The sequence below is a fragment of the Lynx canadensis genome, chromosome A1 (assembly GCF_007474595.2).
Source record: "Lynx canadensis isolate LIC74 chromosome A1, mLynCan4.pri.v2, whole genome shotgun sequence".
Classification (NCBI taxonomy): domain Eukaryota; kingdom Metazoa; phylum Chordata; class Mammalia; order Carnivora; family Felidae; genus Lynx; species Lynx canadensis.
In genome coordinates this window covers 142,977,580-142,983,579 of record NC_044303.2, presented here as the reverse complement: position 1 = coordinate 142,983,579, position 6,000 = coordinate 142,977,580, and positions in this window count along the sequence as shown.

Below are 6,000 nucleotides of genomic sequence, written 5' to 3'. Positions count from 1 at the left end.
AGATTCTGTGTCTCCCTCTCTCTCTGCCCCTCCCCTGTTCACGCTCTGTCTCTGTCTAAAAAATAAATAAACATTAAAAAAAAAAAAGAAGTTATATCCTCCTTTGCATGTAGATAATAAACAAACTCTTCATAAGTCTAATGTGATTGTTATTTTTATCTTCTTCCTAAACAATGTAAGGATCTTAGAGTATTTTAATTCCATTTATTCCCCCCACTTTTACCTGACATTGTGGTTGTATATTCTAATTTTTATTGTGTGATAAGGTCATTATTAAGTTAAATTAAACTCCTCCCACCCCTGACTTCTCCTGAATCTTCAAGCTTTCATCTGGAGTCTTTTTCCTTCTCCCTGAATAATGCCCTTTAGTTTAAGTCTGTTAGTGACAAATTCTATCAGATTTTATCTAAAGATGTGTTTCCCATTCATTCTAGTACATTTACAGTTATTTTTTCAGCTTTTAAAAGATAATACTCCATTGTCTTTTGTTTTATATTGCTTCTGTTAAAATCAGTTTTCTGTCTCATTTTTGCTCCTTTGAATGTTTGTATTATAATCAGCATCTGTTCACCATTATTCTTTGTCTTTAGTTTTGGAAGTTTTACTGTAATATGACTAGATATGGTTTCCTCTTTTCTTTTTTAAAGATTTGTTTGGAATTGGTTAAGATTTGTTGAATATATGGCTTAATATCTTGATCAGCTTTAGAAAATTCTTACCATAATTTCATCATGGTAAATGAATTTTACTTTATTCTCTCTTTCTCAAGTATGTGATATCGTCTTATTATATCCTCTTTTACTTATCCTAGATTAGATATTGTCCATTAATCTATCTCTACATGATTTATTTATGAATAAATGAATTATTTCCTCTGACCTATCTTCCATTTCACCACTTCTCTCTTCATCTGTGTTAAACTCATCCGCTGAGTTAATTTCAGTTATCTTCTTTCAGTTCTACAATTTTCATTTGTTTACTTGTATAGTTTCTAGTTCTTATCAAAATTACCCATCTTTTCATTTATCTCCTTGGGCATAGTGAACAGTTAAATAAGACTTTTACTGCTAATTTGCGTATCTGAAGCTCTTACGGGTCTGTTTTGTGGTTGGTTGGTTTTTTTCTGGGTTTGTTTGATTGATTGATTTATGTTCATGTTGCCTTATCTCATCACTTACCTTGTTATTTTTTATTGGGTGCCTAATGTTGTATTTTCTTTTTAAATTTTTTTTTTCAACGTTTATTTATTTTTGGGACAGAGAGAGACAGAGCATGAACGGGGGAGGGGCAGAGAGAGAGGGAGACACAGAATCGGAAACAGGCTCCAGGCTCCGAGCCATCAGCCCAGAGCCCGACGCGGGGCTCGAACTCCCGGACCGCGAGATCGCGACCTGGCTGAAGTCGGACGTTCAACCGACTGCGCCACCCAGGCGCCCCTAATGTTGTATTTTCAACATTGTTTGTAAAATTAATTTTAGGCCTAGGATGACATTTCCCTCCAGAGAGGAACACCACCAGTTTGGATTATCTCAATTCAACTTTAGAGATGAGGTCATTTGAAGTAGAGATTTAATCTTTATAAAGCTTTATAAACCTAATCCACCCTTTTTCCTAGAGTGATCCCCAAGGGTCTCAATTTGTAGCTCACCAGAGATCCCCTTGCTGGGGTGCCTAGCCCAGTATGGCTGTCAAAAGCAACTTATAGCCTCTCAACCTCTTCTTTCAGAGTTGGCAAAAGTCCCCAGGAAAAAAATTATCTCCACATGTTGGGTCACCTCCCTGTACCTCTATCCTCCAGCCTGGGGATTCTTTACTATCTTGAGAGTTCTCAGATGTCTTCAGACAGACATTTCTAATATTCTGCTGAAAAATTCCTCTAATTTTCCTCAGTGGGTAGATTGGTTTAAATTGATAAGTCTATCATTACTAAAATCTAAGTTATTAAAAAAAAATGAGTTACAGAATCTACTTAATGACATTACACCATTATATAACTAGGGCTAAAAATGTATATCTTGCTTCCAGGGTGATATATTCCATTTCTATACCAATATTAGAGTATAAAAATTACTTTCCCTACTTTAGCGTCTATGAGGGAAATTGCAAAATTATAATGACAATTTGGGAATTTTTAGGTTTTTTATTATGATATAAAGTAAGCTGTTAGGAGATCTGTCTCCATTTCCTGTCTTCAATTGTAATTTTTTATTTATTTTGGATATATGCTCACAGGGTAAAAATATATTAATGTAGAATTACATAAATTCTGGATTGGCCTCTGTTCTGCTAGGGGAAATTTGAAAATGTTTTGGCCTTTGAAAAAAAATTAGTCTTGAATTTTTTTCTATTCTGTATTTCTAAGATTTTTCCTCCTTCCCATAGAGTTTTTATCTCCTTCCCCTCTGATTGCTATCTTGTGCCAGAATCCTGAGAAATCATTGCTTTAAAGGAACCAGCATCATGGTCAGAAGATAGCAGGAAAAGTCCATTTTTTTTCTTTTTTATTAAACAAGCAACAGCATTTAAGGTCTGAGATGACCAGAGTGCAGTGACGTTGCTCTCAGATTATGTGCCCTGGAGCCTCAGGAATCTCTTGTGATTGAATAATTCCCAAGCTTGAGCTCAGCATTTTGTCAAAACAGATTAAAGAGTGTTTTTTGCTTGATATAATTTTCAATTAAATAATCCTATATGCTATGATTCCTCATGATTTTGCTATTGGATGAGAGCATATGGGATTTGCTTTTTTTAAAAATCAAGCACTTTATACATAGATCGGAGGATTTGGATGTGATAAGTTTGCCCAATATGTTCTTGATACTCCCTTTCCTGAGGCCTGCAGATTAGAAGATCCTTTCAAGTAGATAATGGCAATGGCTCGCTTCCATCACAGGTGGGTGGGTGACTGATTATAGCTTTCCTGAATGAACTCTTGTTATCCGTGGGAGAAATGCCCGTAGGCCACAGACCTAGGTCAAGCATCCTCAGTTGAAGTTGCTTATTCATTTTTATTCATGAAATGGCATTGCATTTGTTGAGTATGTCCTAAGTATCAGCCCTGGGAATAGAGCAATTAAAAGTCAGACTTGGTCTTTGCCTCATGGGACTTCTGTTCTAGTGGAGAAAACATGATGAAAGTACATAATAAATAGGCAAGAGAATTGTAGGTTGTGCTGTGCATCCCAGGAAATAGCAAGATGATGAGAGAGAGAGTAATCAAGAAGGCCACTTCAGATAAGAGGGTAAAGGAGAGTCTAAAGCAATCACCTTGGCCTGAGGCATGTGAATAAGTCAGTCATGTAAAGATCTGGGGAGAAGGAAGTTCAGGCAGAGGGAATAACCAGTGAGAAAGGATTTGCTATCATCAAAGACTAGAAAGGAGGGCACCCTAGGATGGGCAGGAATCAGGTTTTTAGGAACCTAGAGGCCTTGGTAGATTGCATGTTGGTCCAATTGTAAGTGAATATTTTCTCAATATGCATGACTGAAGGGATCCAATTATCCTTCTTAGAAGGCCAAGGAAATTTGTCAGGACTGATCTCATAAACTGCATAGAGCTCTGTAGCCTATAGGAAAAGCACCAAACCAGTCACGGCTGTCCTTCCTTATCTCCTCGAGTGAGGTAGGTTTCAGGTAAAAAAAGTTTGTACTGCCTTATCTCCTCATGTCAGGTAGGTTTCAGGTACAAAAGCAGTTTTTGGCAAATCTCATCTGTAAGCAAAATTCCTTCCATGATTAACATACCTACGTGCAGGGCTAATCAAAAGTTCCTTAAGCTATAGGTCACAGCAGCAGGGGAAATAGAAGCAATATGGAGTCAGACATGCCACATTTCTCCCTGTTACAACATAATGCATGTGAAAGCATTTGTCAACACAAAGAACTGTGTGAATACAAGATGTTATTCTTTTGATTTCTGGTACAATCTATGTCCTGTAATTATCTTTCAAAGAAATTTCAGAGGGGTTACAGACCATCTGGGCATAACATCCTGAGTAAAGCAGGGAAGACTATGCCCACTTATGTGGTTGTAGGAAGGGTTAAACGAGGTTGTAGGAAGGGTGATTGTGCCATACTGAATGCCTGTCCCAGAGGCCATAGCTGCCTCCTCCCAACAAACTTTGTTCAGTGCTTATGTTCTGGATCTTTTACTATGTCAGCTCTAGTCCCCACTTCAAAACTTACCTGTCCTGTGACCCATGTTATCATCATTCTTCCCTGTAAGATAAAGAAGGATGCCTTTATGATATTCCCACCAAGTTATACCACCCCAGAAAAATGAACTAGTGTCCAGAAGGCCTAAACAATAACTAGTCTGGGGGCTGTCAGTTACTGAAGAAGTCATTGGTCACATATGTGTATTTCTGGATTTTTTTGGACTCCCTGAATTACATCCAGTGAATAGCTGCTGATTTTGCATGCAGGTAGTTTGGATGTTAGACCAAAGCAACACAACAGACATTAATTATCTATACATTTTTTCCTCTCATTTAGGCCTTATCACTCAATTCTGGGCCAGATCTCCCTGATCTATCCACTGCTCTAACAGTCCCGATGTCCAACCCAACATTTTGAGCAGCATTCTCCTTCCTTCCTCTTCACCAGGAGCCCTGTAGCTATGGTGACCATATGTCCCGGATCGTTCTGGTGTCTGTTTCTCTAGCATAATTATTAATTCATGTACTTACCCCCACCCCCTTTCAAATGTACGCTAATTTGAAAAAGAAGTTATGTGGTAACTCTGCTTGCTGCTGAATGAATTTGAGCAAAGCTGGAAGGCACATCTAGGTTGAGAAAAAGAGACTGCAGAGCTATCAAAGCAAAGTTAAGAAGATGCCAGTGTCTCGGGGGCTCCTGGGTGGCTCACTCGGTTAAGCATCAAACTTTGGTTCAGGTCTTGATCTCACGGTTTGTGATTGGCTAAGGTCATGATCCTGTGTTTTGTGCATTCAAGCCCTACATCAGGCTGTCTGCTGTCAGCACAGAGCCCTCTTCGGAGCTTCGGATACTCGGTCCCTGTCTGTCTGCCCCTTCCCTGCTCGCATGTGTGTGCATACATGCGCACGCTCTAAATTAAAAAAATTATTCTTTAGTACATAGAGATTTTACATTGTTTCCTTTTTACATTAGGCTAATTTCATTATACGTCCCCCAAAGAATTTCACTTCTGATGTCTATATGCTTGAAAATCTTTTTTTTTAAATTATCCTATCATATTTCAACAAAAGTATGTGAACAAATTGAAATTAGAAAAAAATTCTTGTGACTGTAAAGCTCTAAGGGTAAAAAAAGAAAGAAAACTTAAGGTGGTCCTGTCACTATAATTGTTTTCACCAACTATAATCATTAACCATGAAAGTAAAATTTCACTGGAAATATATCACTTAGTAAGATGGATGGGGCTGCTTTGGTTTTTAAGCAAGTTCAGTTATTTTTGGCTGAGTATAATTTATTGTATCAATTGTATTACCTTTTTTATTTTTCAAACGTCAGTGCTGAGGAGCATTATTTATATAAATAAGCAATGAAAGGACTTTTCTTCTAGCAACGTCATTCATTTCTCTGAAGTCCAGAGTTATAGGTAAAAAATGAGCCAGTAATCTGTTCTCAAGATACATTTTTAAAATTTTTTTATTTTAGAGAGTAAGAGTGCGAGTGAGCAAGAGGGGTGGAGGGAGAGAGAGACAGAGAATCTTAAGCAGGCTCCACGCTCAGTGTGGAGCCCTACACAGGGCTTGGTCCCACCACCCTGGGATCACGACCTGAGCAGAAATCAAGAGTCAGATGCTCAGCTGACTGAACCACCCAGGTGCCCCTCAAAAATAATTTATAATGTGCTATCAGCTGACAATAGGTTCACTTTCACCTTTTTGGAAAGTAAAAACTTGGAAACTAGCTTTTGCAAGAATTGGACTTACTAAACAATTTATTTCCCAATCTTTAAAGTTGTTCACTTTCTCAAAAGCAATGCCAATATTTTGAACTGTTCCCTAGTTTGGA